Source organism: Nannobrachium achirus (genome assembly GCF_963921795.1).
Source record: "Nannobrachium achirus genome assembly, chromosome: 11".
NCBI classification, from domain to species: Eukaryota; Metazoa; Chordata; class Actinopteri; order Myctophiformes; family Myctophidae; genus Nannobrachium; species Nannobrachium achirus.
Genome location: NC_137820.1, coordinates 20,316,154 through 20,331,882, shown reverse-complemented (window position 1 = coordinate 20,331,882; position 15,729 = coordinate 20,316,154). Strand labels below are relative to the sequence as shown.

The window sequence follows — 15,729 nt, the reverse complement described above, 5'->3', positions numbered from 1 at the left end:
CATCAAAGACAGCAACCTGTTTGATGCCTATCCGAGAGTGGAGGGGGGGAGGAGGTGGGGTGTTTATAGACACATACTGTAGACTTATCTAGTTTCCCTTTAAAATAAAAATCATCTTCCAGTTGTATTGATAATCACAGCCAAGCTTAGATGTTAGCTAATGTGAAGTGTATTCAAAATTGTAGAACTTCCATATAAATTGTGAATTGGGAATTAAAATGTACAGGATCAGCTATGTTGATAGAAACAAACCATAAAAACTGCTTTACATACATTTAAAAAGAAGACTATATAGTATTCTAGTCACTTTGCAAGAATGAAATTAGCCCACTAGTAACCATCTGACCCAAGAGTACTGCTTACGTCCTAGGACTTAAGTATGTGCTCATTTAGTAGGCTACACAGATAGACTACAGCAGGAGATTTAGAAGTGGGAGAAAGCCCATGGGAAGAAAAGGGCTAAGCTGGGTTAAATACTGGAGACATCGACATTAGACATTAGACGTAAGTATTAGCTGAGACAGCGCGTCTGTGGGTGGTTCACTGGTTCAGTGAGAGGAACCAATTTTAGAAAGCCAGTCCAAGTAGAGCTATACAGATCTACAGTATATAACGCTATCTGCTCCGCAGTCAGCACATGCATCTTCAGTAACACAATGTAAAATATCCAAGGCAGAGAGCGTCGGCAAAATATCAAAAATAATCTTTCCTAAATCCCACAAAGGTATTGCAGTGAAATGTGTTATTTATCTTCTCCGTCCATGAGTCAATTATCCTGTTTTCTAGAACTTGGTTCCTCCCCGGTTTGAACATCATGGCGTGTAGCAAAATACAACTTTATCTGTGGATTGGCAGAAAATAGAATGTTAACCAAGGTATTCTGTGCTATCTCCTGTCTAGTCTCTTATAGGTCTGTTGGCTATCCATATAATAATTAGGGAGATCGGTCTGTCGTAGGTCAGTCAGTCACACAATGCATTATCTATTCACTCGCTTCAGCGACTGATCTAAAATTTAACATGTCATTGGCCATTAGCATTATACACACGGTGACGGAGCCCGAATTTCATTTTTCCCAAATTCTAGCTATTTATTAGCGTTTCTTCACTCTACAGCTCTACAGCCTGTTGTCATGGTTACGGTCCGTTCCTCCAGGCCATGGGATCTGTAGCCCTGGGCCCACACACACCTCTCTCACAGTTAGGAATGTTGCAGTCTCTCTCTCTCTCTCTCTCTCTCTCTCTCTCTCTCTCTCTGCATGGGTCACGCATGCAACGGGTGATGTGTGTCTCATCTTCCAACGGGTATGGAAAAATTATGTGGAGCAAGCAAATACATCCTCATACTTCTATTCACCTAATTTTGCTGTTAAATTATTTGTATCCATCATAAATATACACTCCCCCATGGGCTGCTCCTTACATTATGATGCTCCCACATATTCTCACGCACACACCATGCAGTTACAGTTACTTTCCCCATAACCCACACTCTGCACATATTTTGCAGCACATATCTTCGAACGGGTAAGGTCTAGTGTTCATCTATTCTGTACTGCTAAAGGCCTCATGATGTATGATGCCTACTACCCATCTGCCAGGCTGATCAGTTGGATGCTTTTGTAGTTTGTTGTAAAATGTAGTAATGTTTGTATAGAGGAACAACTTGTCACACATTAATCATTGGTCAAAAACGTGTCGATCACTGAGGTTATTTTTTATTGCGAGGGAAATATTCCAATAAGTCCAAGTTGAACTTGAACTCTAGAAGAATTGCCTCCAACAGAGACATGGCGTCAAAATGTTTCCATCCCGTGCTCTTCTGTTATGAATAGAAACGGTTCTCACTTAAAATAAAATCTCACTTAAAAACGAGCTTTGTCTCCCATCTTCATATCACCTCTATGGCGTGCATGTATTCAAGGATGACCCATCTGACTCACGCACTGCTGCAAAGCAAACTTCCTTATTAATGTTTATGGCTCTCACAGCAGATGACTCACTTCGTGTTATCTGCCATGAGGACACCTTTGCCACTCTGAATGGAAGGAAAAAGAACCTCGGATAGGAAAAAAAAAAACAGACAGTTGCGCCTTTGACGTCATGCTCTTCATTTTATCACAACCCCTAAGTGATGGAGAGGCCTGCAGTGTACCTCATAGCAGTTGCTATGGCGATAACTGGCCAGCATGTTGATGATAAATGCGAATTGTATGCTAATGGAGTGCAGGAAGATTTGTTTCGTTTGCACGCTGTCCTTTCTGCGGTGATAAACAGATCAACTGCTTTGTTGGTTGTCTGTGTTTTCATTTGGGTGGACGCACCAACGCAGCCACACAAAGGAGCTTAGCTTTAATCCTTGCCTCGGTGAATCGTCACAGCTGTTTTTCCTCCCCTTATGCCACACCGGTTAATTTGTTGCACACACAAAAAAAAGAAGCACCCCAGGTATACTGCTTATGATTTAGGACCAAACAGCCTGTCGGCTGTTATTCTTCACTACTACTGCCTCGGTTTGTGTTTACTGTTTGTCTGGCTTGTAGGGATGTGGGGGTTCCAGCAGGGATCAAGGGTAGCCACTGCCTACAGCCTGGGGGTTGCAGAGCTCTTCAAACGTCCCCATATAATCTTCAGCAGGCTCCCTCAGCCTGTTAAAATGAATCCAATCACAGCCCTGCGCCTATCTTCCGACTCCGAGGGTTTTGAGGGTTTATTAAGGGTAGCCCGACAAGTGAAGAATCAGCCAGTTGAACCACAACTAGCATCATGGTGCAGGTTAAATGTTGGGTTATGCTAGATAGGCCAAGAGCCAATAGGCTGACCAGATGAGTCTGAATAAATCTTGTCATCTTGTCATACAACGTCGTTAATATCAGAACTTTGTTACTGCTTGGGCTATACAAACCTAGAGCATTCATTCAAGATGGTGAAGTGGTGAGGTGGTATCACCACAACAACACATTAGCACAACATAAACACAACTTAAGTCATGCATCAGCATTATAAATATTCCAAATGTGTTGTTATACAGTATGTCAATGAAAAGTGGAAAAGAGAACAATATGGGTGTAATGGGTCTAATTAGGCCCAGCGTCTAGTCGGCGACCTGGCCAACTCGGGAACGATGTAAATAGGGAATGAATGCCCCGCCCTTTAATGCAAACCCCATTATACCTGTTGTCATAGGACCCGTTTTGACCATCTGTTTGCCTGTGTCCATTTATGCCCATATATGGAGATATCTGTTATCTGTCTGTCTGTCAGCGTCCATTTTATGTCCATATATGGAGATCACTGCAGATATAGTTCTGGGTCCATTTTATGCCCATATGCCCATATATGGAGATATCTGTCTATTTGCGTCCATTTCATGCCCATATATGGAGATCTCTGTATCTGTCTGTCTGTGTCCCTTTATGCCCGTATATGGAGATCTTTGTGATTCTGCGTAAATTTTATGCCCATATATGCCATTTGCGTCCATTTTATGCCCATTTATGGAGATCTCTGTATCCGTCTGTCTGTGTCCCTTTATGCCCGTATATGGAGATCTTTGTGATTCTGCGTCCATTTTATGCCCATATATGCTATATATGGAGATATTCAGAGATTTTTTGTTGACTCATGTGGCGTTCGTGATGTCAGAGCCTTTTATGAAGTGATGTCACAATGAGTCAGAGCTTTCGCCGATTTCATTTTATGCCCATATATGCTATATATGGAGATATTCAGAGATTTTTTGTTGACTCAAGTGGCGTTCGTGATGTCAGAGCCTTTTATGAAGTGATGTCACAATGAGTCAGAGCTTTCGCCGATTTCCTCCGGAACAGCCTGATGTCAACAATCAACCCCGCATAAGGAGATTCCGAACGTTTCGCGCCGGTTCGGGAAAACCGCGCGTCGGGTCGGGTCGAGACCCGGCACTGCACTCCGTGCCGCGGCGGGGAACGCGCGTGCCGAATCTGAAGCCGGTGGGACGAACGGTTCTCGAGATACGCGGATTACAGACACACAGACAGACAGACACGCAGAGACTTCTCGCATTTATAGATAGATAGATTATCAGAGGCAATCATCAGTGTCAGACTGTCAGTCAACCTTATCTCATCTCAACCTCAACTCATTCATTATCAATTAGTTTTCACAAGCAGAGGTCTCTGAGGTATGCAAGCTGTTGTCAAGGGTTAAGTTATTATTCACTTCAAGGGACAGAGGGTTAGTTCAGTCCAGAAAAACTCCTTTTAGAGTCCAATGGTACAACTGCAGTTAAACAGCAATGACAGCCGGGTTCCTTCCTTTCGTAGATGTTTGGTCTTACGATCATACAAACTGAATTGCAGCAGTTTTGGATTTCAGTTTTGAACTTCAAAGCCTACTGTGTTACAACACATTGACCTGGGAGCCAAAAGCTAGAATCTTTTAAAGATGAAAGTCTTGCCCTTCCTTTTCTGTTATAGCTCATCAAACTTCATTGCCATCTTAAATGGAAACCTGAGATCTATATGTAAATATAGCAGGATGGGATTATAAAGGTATCAGTATCAATAAACTGACTGTGAAGTGATTACTTTGTAGTTATAGAAAGCAAAACTGTATTTACATACATACACACTTTTTCATCTAATCAATTTAGATGGATGAATTAATGTACACTGAAGAAAAAAGAAAAGAAAAGGGGAGCTGTGCAAAAAAAGAATAGACCACCAGTAAATGTTAAAGTGATAGGGAAGATGAATCACAGTTGCAGCTTTATGTTACAGTGTGACAGAAGTGTTTGTGACCACAAGCTGGTCAGTCCTTTATAAATTACGTTCTGGGAGGATAATAAATGTCACCAAGATAGATATTAATCCAAAATTCATTTCCTCAAAGTACAACCTGTCACAGACGCGTGTGCTATAAACAAGATAACCAGCACAGGGGGAAATGGCAATCAAAGAAATGTCACCAATTCTGGAATACCGCTTTTACAACAAACGGTCTTTAGCTATCACACCACGCAGAATCTTGGACTAAACTGATTAACTACGGAAATGTTATGCAAAAGGTAGTAGCCTATAATTTTATCATGTGTGGACTTGTGCTTTAACGTGTTGCTTAACGTGTTTTTGTCGTTGATAATTACATTTCTGTTTGGCTTTTAGTCTTTGAAGTTGCATATGGCAGATATGATACATAACCTAAACACACAAATACATTACTGACATATTTGACGACTTACTACTTAAAAAATAACATTGATAGTGGATGCGACGCGTTGGGAGCTTGTAGATCTGCTATTTCCACTATTTCTGTCATTTTTCAACATTCACGATTATGACGATTATGACAAAATAATTGTGATAATGTCAAATAATCACGATTTAGACGATTATGTAATAATTGTGACAGCCCTACGTGTTGCTGTCATGCCTTTAAAACATTGTCAGTCTTCCTCCAGCCTTAAGAAAATATGCAGCAGAGCTGGCTGAGTAATATACGGTATGTTGTGCAGCTGCTGAAGAATAAAGACACCCTGCAGGCTAATAGCAGCACATTTATTGTACCTCCAGACTAATTAGCCAGGTTGTCATGGCAGTACTGGTGTCCACATTTCAAGAAGCTCCTGGGAAATCCTCCTGAAATTGTGGGGGAGGATGACGTGATAGCTCCCGTCTTCCATGACCTACCCATACCTGAAGGACCATTCACCATGATTACCGGAGGACCAAGGCTACCATCAAGTGTGGCAAGAGCTTTGGGGAGGATGGAGTGACACCCAAGGTTCTAAAGTACGAGCCCCTGCAGATGAGGGAGTGCTTGACTTTATGCCGTTTGTGCCAAGAGATGTAGGCCATATCTAGGCCAGATGTAGGCCACGCTTCAATTTACTTTAGGGCCTGGACATTTTTGTGAAACCGGACAAAGCCAAATGTTGGAGCTTCGCTTCTTCCATGAGCACCGCTCAAAAAGTCCATTGAACTGGACTTTTGGGGTCAGAAAAGGTTACAGATAAAGTCCATTGAATTAACTGCTAAAATCTGCTGCTAAAATTTGACCATTTGATATAGGGCTAAAATAAAAGAATTAAGCAAAAAGTTACATTATACATCGTGTAAGTCCATTCAAGGTGGGGAAGGTAATATAGCCTATACCGTGGCCAGACCACTGAGGGATATTTGGGGGCGAAAACCCTGTTGAATTTGAGTGTTCCTGCACAATTATAGTATAGATGTTCAGATTTTCACCTGAACACCGTGAACACAGTTAATACATATCTTAACCGAAACCGTTGACCCGTGCTGAGCCCTTACAATGGCTGTAGCTACTCCTTTCCAACAACACAAAACATTGTGGGCGAAACACAGAATATCCTTCGTCATCTTAGGAAAATGAATCATTACAGGGGAATAGGAATCGATTACAGCAGTGTAGCTAGTGTGTTCATGGGTATGAGACAGTGGAGGCCACACTAATAACAATGACAGCTATACACGGATAATCTCCAAACCTTACAATACATCTGGTTTTGATCTTGCAGTCTTTTAGAGGCACTCAGAGGGAGGCTGCAAGTGATTATTGTGAAGTTGTGTGTGTGTGTGTGTGTGTGTGTGTGTGTGTGTGTGTGTGTGTGTGTGTGTGTGTGTGTGTGTGTGTGTGTGTGTGTGTGTGTGTGTGTGTGTGTGTGTGTGTGTGTGTGTGTGTGTGTGTGTGTGTGTGTGTGTGTGTGTGTGCGATGTGATGACGAGGCGCTGACGTCTCTCTGAGATGAGTCACGCTCCACGTCTCCAGTGACGAGCGAGAGGCTTGGATGGATGATGGTGATGGACCCCCACAGCCGTGGCTGCTCTGCTGTGAGTCTACTGTCTCCAGCCTCCCAGGCAGCCCAGGTCACCTGGTTATGCTCTGTATACTGCTGTTATGTTCTGTACTCGTGTCGTGTTATGGTCTGCATACTGGTGTGTGATACATTCAACATGTTGACTCTCCGATAAAGACCAGAACTTTGCAAGGTTGCCATAGTGCTTGCATGCATGTGCGTGCGTGCGACCGTGGGTGCATGGCACGTGCGTCTGCGCGTGCCGTTTGCCTCCCTGCACATGCAGTGAGTGTGTGTGTGTGTGTGTGCTTGCATGCATGTGCGTGCGTGCGACCGTGTGTGCATGACACATGCGTCTGTGTGTCGTTTGTGTGCCTGTACATGCAATACGTTTTGTATTGTGTGTGTGTGTGTGTGCGTGCGTGCGTGCGTGCGTGCGTGCGTGCGTGCATGTGCGTTCGTGCAACAACAGCTGGCCTCTCTACTCTCCCATCTGCTTCCATTATGCTGGTGGTACAAACAGGCAAAAGGCATATATACAGTACAGGAGGTGTGTTCATGGGTTGCGCTGCAACTGTTTGTCTGTCATCACTAGGCAGAAAAATAATGGAAAAGGTGTGTTCTAGGTAGGTCTGTCTAAGACTTCAAGAGCATAATAAGAAGTGACCTGTGGCTACAAATTAAGCGAGGGACTGGGTGGCCCTGAAAGCGAATGGGTCCCAGAACCAGCTTCTGTGGATACAGAGAAAAACAGAGATGACTGGATCCAGCTATGAATACAAAAGACCCACACTCAAATGCAGGAGTGGCGAGTGGCAGTGGAAGGTTTAGAAGCGGTTCAAAAAGCAATTTCACGCAAGTTATTAAGCACAGACGTATTTGTTGGGACATGAAATCATGATACATCGCTTGTTACTATTGTACACTTGAATTACTGAGACTATTGTCTATTGACTTTTGGCAGAAGCTTCTAGCGAAATGGTCCATGATGATGGTCCAGAATGGTTATGAATTTTGCGTGTTATTGTTACATGTTGGGACTATATACGGATGAACTACTACTACTGTAGTTTTGTTGCTGTGTTCATTATGTACAGTCCCAAACAAAGTACATTGAGGGAGATATCATTGAGACAAACATGTGATTATATGGGCACATTTCCTAATAATGATAACTCAATCAGGCAATCCAGTATACTTCCCCTTCTTGAGAATCTAACTCCCTTAGTTTCCAGTAACCAACAATATTGACGCGTCATCATAGGTCACCAGGTCATTTAGCGCACTGTTCCGTGGAAGAAAACAAATAAAGAATCGTCACTTTCCTACTTTACTAAATGCATGGTCAAGGACCACGTGCAATATACCTCTCCATCCAACCTGGCTGAGCTTGAATCATTCTGCCAAGAATGGGAGAAGTTTCCATAAAAAGATGTGCCAAGCTTGCAGGATCAGTAATCCCAAGAAGACTTCATTGCTGCTTCTAAATCTAAAATGACACAGATAATTTCCCGGTTTTGATGGGTTAACTCATTTTGCTGTGGACTCCCTGGAACCCACTCAAAGGACCCCTGGGGGTCCCCAGACCCCACTTTGAGAACCACTGTGCTAGGGATGTTAGATTGAATCTGGAGTGGCATCTCATGTGTATTCTAGGGATGGGACGATAAGCGATATTATCGTTTATCGTGATAAAAAACACTCACGATAATCGTATCGTGGAGATACGTGTGATATCGTCATCGTCATGCACTGGGATCATTTCACCTTTTATTTGCCGAGCTGCACATCCGGTACCACTTAAACCCTCTATAATTGGTAAAAAGGTACTTATAATATACGTACTTGATACAGTCTTTTTTTCCCACTCTCTATCAAATGTCTTTGCCAAAAAATAGACCATCTACAAGCTCACAACGCGTCGCATTGTAGATCTGCTATTCTTTGGCAATTGTTCCGCCCCAGGATAATGGATTTTGATTATCGCGATAATATCGTAAATCACGGATTTCTTTTGTCACAATAATCGTGATATGACATTTTCATATCGTCCCATCCCTAGTGTATTCCTCCTATGTTGTCTCTCTGTGGCTCTACTTCCACATGGCTATGGTTAGACAGCACAATACTAGTGGTACAATGGACAGAGAGCGGCCATCGCTCAGGGGTAGAGAAACCGTTATTAGAGCACAAAGGGTTCCCGAAGGGTTCCCAGTTCGAATCCGGGCTCCCCCTCAGTGAATGTCGAAGGGTCCTTGGGCAAGACTCTGAACCTCTAGTTGCTCCCGGTGAGTATAGGTTGGTGCCTTGCATGGTTTCCTCCGCCACCGGTGTATGAATGTGTGCGTGAATGGGTGAATGTAATGCACAATCTCTGTAAAGCGCTTTGGATAAAAGCACTATATAAATGCACCATTTACCATTTACCATCGCTGGACAATGTGCGATTGTGCCTCTGTGACCCTCTATTTTCTGTCACAAACAGCTTGATTTTGGACAGGAATATGTGACAAGTGATTCAGATAGCGGGGAGGGTGAGGGTGGACTGGGGTGACTGGTAGAGGTGTAGGGGGTTTGTAAAGGACAACATCAGCCTCTTTGACCTAGCTGGAACCCACCAGGAGATTATTATTTATCTTCTTTAGAAATTATTATTTTTGGCAGTTTGAAAAACGGATTAAGGGGTAATCCTGTCGATATGATTGAGCCGAAGCAATTTCTGTAATGTTAGCAAGGGATGATGAAACCGCGTGACATACTGTATGAAAATGATCTCTCAAATCATCGGGAAACCTTGTATCGCCTCGTTTCATTCTTCTTTCTTTTACGTTTTTTTTCATAAATCAATTAGATTGAAATTGGTTCACATCTGTCTGTTGGTGCTGCAATTTTAACCAGTGATAAGTATTATACCAAGAGCTTTAATAACTCTTGATTATAGGATCCATTGGAACACCTGTTGTGTCAGAGCCTGAGACTAGAAATTTACACTGCAACTCAAGCAACCCATGGTCCACGTATGGCTGGATGGCCGTTCAATCAATCTAAATTGGCCAATAGGTTTTCTTATGGGGAGTTTTAGTTGATGCAATGCAATGCTGGATGCAAGTGACTACCCCAGCAGGGGGGGAGGAAAAAAAACATCAGGCAAATGTTAGGGGGATTAAGTCATGTTTCTGTGGGTGTGACGCCAATGATGTATATCGTACTGTACAGTCTGTCCGCTGTATGCAGACAAAATAAATGTACCACGAGTCGAGCACTACCACAGAAAGAACTAGAAGCAGTGCTCTTCCGAGCACAGGTCTCCGCCAGGTCAGGTAGCTTATTATGGCCTCCTGGTGGCGTTATAATAGGCCAATGTGAAAAGGGTGCCATGTGTTCTTGGGCCTTTCACGGCAATCGGGCGCTGCATGCACGATTTGAGGCATTGTTTTCCAAAAATGTGTTTAGTAAAAGTTGACCTGCTGGTGGTGCTATAACAGACCAATGTGAAAAGGGTGGCATTTATTCCTTGACATAGTGGGAATGTGCATGCAAAATCTCACACAAATCACAGACCACGTTCATGATTTTAGGCCTTTTGTTCAAAACGGACCAATCCTGCAAACTTTGGAATCCAATGTTAGCCAATTAGGCTAGAATGTGAAATATCGGACAAATACATCTTGATCACATGACTATAGAGGAACTGTGTACCGATTTGGCGCTATAAAAGGCAGATGTGAAAAATGCAGGGCAAACGTTTTTCCTTGGCCTCTTGGGAGTGCATACAATGTTTTACATTGATTGGTAGAGTTATAAGCAAAAACACGAATGAGCCTGTTATAGTGCCACCATGAGGCTGATTTGAAAAATGTCAAGTGTCATTTCTTCCTGGGCCTAGTAGGAATGTGCATGCAAAATCTCACAGAAATCACACTCTGTGTTCATAATTTGAGGCATTTTGTACAAAACATCACTCCTGCAAACTTTGGAAGAAGATCTCAGACAATCAGGAAGGAATATGAAAAATGTGAAAGACCAGTTTCGATTAATGACAATAGAGATACTGTGTACCGATTTACGTGATGTTTGGACAAAAGCTGTAGAAGTACTGTCCAAAAATGTGTTTTTCACAAATCCGCCTCCTGGTGGCGCTATAACAGGCCCATGTGAAAATTGGGGGTTCTGCTCTGGCACCCAGGGAGTGTGCCTGCATAGTTTTGCTGACATCGTTGCAACGGAGCCAGAGATTAGCTGTCCACAGACAGAAGGACACGCGGACATACACGCGAACGGACGGACAGGGGCGAAAACATAGTCTACCCATGGCTTCGGCCTGGTGGCGACAAATATAGCCTACCGCTCCTTGCAAACAACCACCGAGAAAGCTCTATTGGCTAGTGAAAAAAGCATGCAAAAGCAGAAGTTCACATTGAGGGTATAGTACCATATTACAGCTGGGGGCCGGCTGTGTTGACTACAGAGATAAGCCTGCACGCAGGAGAGGAAAAAGGTAAACATCCAGAGATTAGTTGAGGCACATGCACTGGTCAAACACTTGATCGACAGGTAAATACATACGACCAATGTCAGAGTGACATTAAATCTAGTCTTAACTTAAAGTATAATCTAGTCTTAAAGTATAAAAAAATATACTATTATTTCAAGACTATGTGAACGGTTTTGACAGAGTGTGCTGCTGCAGCAGCAGGAGAACACATGCTGAGAGCCAGTGTGGTGATCTTTATCTCGACTGCATGTGTCACAGTTGTCTGTGCATGTTGGCGTGCTCCTGGAGCATGAGGTCTGGGTGTGGCTTCTAGTTGGCCTGCTGCGGGTGTGCCAGGAAAGCTACAAACAGAGGCCAAAAGCTTTAAAAAAAGAAGAAAAACTTAAACCCAGGCGTTCAATTGCAGGTTTGCTCAAGACTGCTGCTGCAATCTCTTACGGTGGTATGGTACACAGAAGAAAGAAAGAAAGGAAAAGAAAAGGAAAAAAACTCCTCATGTCTGATCTCTAACCCTCGTCTGTCAACTTTAACCTTAAAGTTAGAGTGAAATCTTGCTCTTTAACAGTTGTGTGTGAAAAGTCAGCATACTGTTTGTATTGCTGGTGTCTTGGGGGATGAGTCACACCACCATGGGCTCCGCGAGCTATCCTACGTGATCACCCTCACACTTCCAGATTAACCTCCCCTGGTGTATGCGTGCGTGCGTGCCGTGCGGTGCGTGCCGTGTGGTGCGTGTGTTTGTCTTTCTCTCTGCACTCTGTCTCTACACTAGGGGGGGGGGGGGGGACATCAGTAAAGGAATGGAGATTTGCATAAAAGCAAAGAAAGACCCTAGAGTTTAAATGATTTAGTGTCCCTGTAAATGTCCTTCTTGCAAGTATTTCATGAGGCATAAAGCAGAACTTCAAGTTCTAGGCTGTATCAGGTTAACACTGGTGATAAGAGATTATTATGCAACGAGGAGAAGCACTGAGCTCGCACGTGTCTGTCTGTCTGTCTGCCTGTCTGCCTGCCTGTCTGTCTGTCTGTCTGTCTGCCTGCCTGCCTGCCTGCCTGCCTGCCTGCCTGCCTGCCTGCCTGCCTGCCTGCGTGCGTGCGTGCATGTGTTTTCTGCATGTGCATAGTACAAAGAAACTCACTCATGCATGTACGCACGCACGCACGCACGCACGCACGCACACACACACACACACACACACACACACATAAGTACATAATTATGCTCACTGCTCACACAGACACACATATACTGTACACTCTCACTCATGAAAATCGTAGTATGCACTTTACAAGTGCCAGAGAACAAGTTCAAGCTAGTTATTTTCTCTTGTCACTTCTTGTTCTTCAAGTCTTGGGGAGGTGTAACAGAGTAACTCTGCCCATAGCCCAGAAGCCTAATATTTGGAAGAGCAGTAGACGAGAGAGAGAGAGGGAGAGCTTACCATGATGCCATTTTGTTGGCTAAGCCCATGGTAACCCTCACGCATCCCATTCATCACATTTAAGAGTTCACTGAACTTCACTCTCTCTAACATGTTGCCAGTTTGGTCTATGGGTGTATTTGTTTGCATGCCTTCTCTCTTGAGAATGCCACTGTTATCTTAAACAGCTGCATTCCCAGCGGGATATGGGTGTGTCTCAGACACTGTGAGGAAAGGCTTCCACACTTGCCGGCCTCCAGAGCGGTGTCAACAAAGGAACGTAATCTATTTAATCGCAGCACAGGTAAATGTCACATAATATGCAATATTGCATAATTGTCACGTATAACACATGACAATAACAAATCATGTAATTCAATTATGCACACTGTTCAACATACGGTAGGTCACTGACAGTTGATGATTATGTAATGATCGATGTTTTTTTAAAGAAAAGAAAAGAAAAAGAAAACCCGAAGGAAGACATTTTCTTAGCCACTTCAGCCTCAAATACTTCATCATGACAAATAGCTGATCTATAAGTTCAATATGGGGACACCAGGGTTAGTGTGGTTAACTTATTTTTTAAATTAAATTGTTAAGTTCTATCAAACATAAATATCAAACCTATCAGACAGTCTAAATTTCCCAAAAGGATATTTTAATTCCTTTTGGGGAAATGTAATTCAGTCTGACCAGAAACAGGGATCAAACAGATCCCCAATGGTGATAAACAAATCAGACACTGGTAATGACCATCATCCAACAAGGGAAATGTTCGGCCTACATACACTGGCCTGGATTGAGGTTTCTCTTTGCTGAACATACGCTCTCAACCCAGTGGCTAGTGCTGGGCCAGCAGAGTTGGTAGTCATCAAGGCTTGGGTAGCCATTTGAGTAAGCTTTTCCCCTGGGGCCTACTGCGCCCTCCTCCTTCAGTCAGACTTGTTTGTTGTTATTCCTAGCTCAGAAAGTCACTGCGATAGCTGCGTATGGAACACACACAGCTATCAAAGTGACTCCACCATGTCTCGCAGTCGGAAGGTTTAGTGTAGATATGTAATTACATGTTGTTGTATAGCATTTCATCATAAACACAACTCCCACAAGGCGCATTGCTAAAACAGCTGAATTGCATTCTGGGTTCACACTGTCCATCTGGGCTGGGATCATTGAACAATTCGACATATCCCAGTGGCCTAGTAAACAGCACTCCAACATGCGTCACTGAGGAGGTTCACTTCTCTGCCAAGAACCGAAGTCTTTGCCAAAAATGATAGCAGTTCAGTTCGCTATGAGCACCAGGCCATGAGCGGCTGTTTATACTACACAGCATGCCCATGTAGCTTAAGAGCCTACCATGTTAAAACATAGAAGCCTTTGCTTTTGCAGGTAGTATATTTCATGCAACTTCGAGACAACACAAAACACATTCATTAGCCTATTTCCTTTTACTTTTTAAGCCGGTGTGGCCTTGAGACCCAGCAGAATCCAGGTCCACCAAGAGGAAGTGCAGAGGTTATAAACGAGGAAACTCACAGTGAAAATGGAAAACTGGTTTAACACAGTTTCCCAAGTGTATGCTGTTGAAAAGCAAACAACTATCTATGAGAAAGCCTGCGGCCAAACAGCAGTGAGTTAGATGGAAAGGCCTTCTGAGGAGGTACTGTACAATACTGTACATCATGATTTCTGTACTGTACATCATGATCCACGATTTCATGCAGAGCTGCGGCTGCCAGTTCTTGTAGATCTATTCTATTCAATGTGAATCACGTTTACAGGCCAGTAGGCTTGTGCAACTACATTTTCATTATTTTCAATCAAATGAAATTCTTATTGTCTCTGTGCGGCCGAGACTATGTTTTGAACCCTGTTTGTTTGTCCGTCCATCCATGCGTCCATCTGTTTGTGAACAGCTAATCTGTCTGTTGGCCCAATCAACGTGAAACTGTGAATTTCATCACATCAGTCTGTAGTGGTAATTTTTTTCAAATCAGCCTCATGGTGGCGCTATAACAGGCCAATTTGTGTTTTTACCTATAACTGGTCTGATCGGTGTGAAACTTTGCACGCACACTCCCTAAAGGCTAAGGAAAATCCACATCAGCCTTTTATAGTGCCACCAGGAGGCCGATTCTTGCTAAACAACTAATCGGTACATCTCTATAGTCATGTGGTCTGTCAGATTTTTCACAATCCATCCTGATGGCTAGGTTTGCAGTGGCTCGTTTTAAACAAAATGCCTCAAATCATAAACGCAGTTTTCATTTGCCTGGAACTTGGCACACACATTCCTACTAGGCCGAGAAAGACATGCCACCCTTTTCACATTGTCCTGTTATACTGCCACCAGTAGGCATATTTTTGCAAAATTTGAAGCGACCGCGTTAGTTTATGCAGGACACGGGAGTCATCCCGCCCAGCTGTTAGTCAGCTGTCAGTCAGCTCTGTTCTCATTCCTCATTCTCATATCTGCTGGTCATTACGTCACATGACTGCCATACTCCAATCAAGCTCTCACTCAGTAGGGAAGGCTCCTTTAATTACGGCTTGCTTTCTCTACCTACAGTCACCCTGTAGACAATATGCCTTCCGGTGTGTTCCAAGATTTCTAGCGGAAGTCTGCGTTTAACGGACGTTACGTCATGCGGTGCGGGTCTGTTTACATTCCCCAGCGAAAAAACTAAAATAGATTGTAGCTCTTAACTCGCTCTTAATAGGTGTAACATTGCTTGAATCAATGTTTTTGTTTGTATATTGTTTATTGCGAGCGCAACCGACGGAGCAGGAGACGTAGACCAGAGTTCATTTCGTGCAGGGCATACGTTTGCAGGAACACCGCACCGTGAAAAAATACAGCTTCCGGTGAAATTCCTACGGCGGAAGTTGAACGCTTTCTGCCTTCTATTGTCACCAGGCTTTTCTCTTCGGAGATGAGTAAGCCTGGCTACGCGAGGCTAACCTACAGTATGCTTAGTTTCCAAAGTTTCTGAATCATTCGCTGCTAGCTGC

The 15,729-nt window shown here is 43.4% G+C and overlaps 1 protein-coding gene across 1 annotated transcript in view; it reads right to left on the bottom strand.

Annotated features, from left to right (window-relative positions):
- Nucleotides 1–15,729, bottom strand: part of fkbp16 (FKBP prolyl isomerase 16) — a gene marked incomplete at both ends in the record, with an annotated part of 36,354 nt that overhangs the window by 12,870 nt on the left and 7,755 nt on the right. The gene's annotated exons all lie outside the window — the stretch shown is intronic.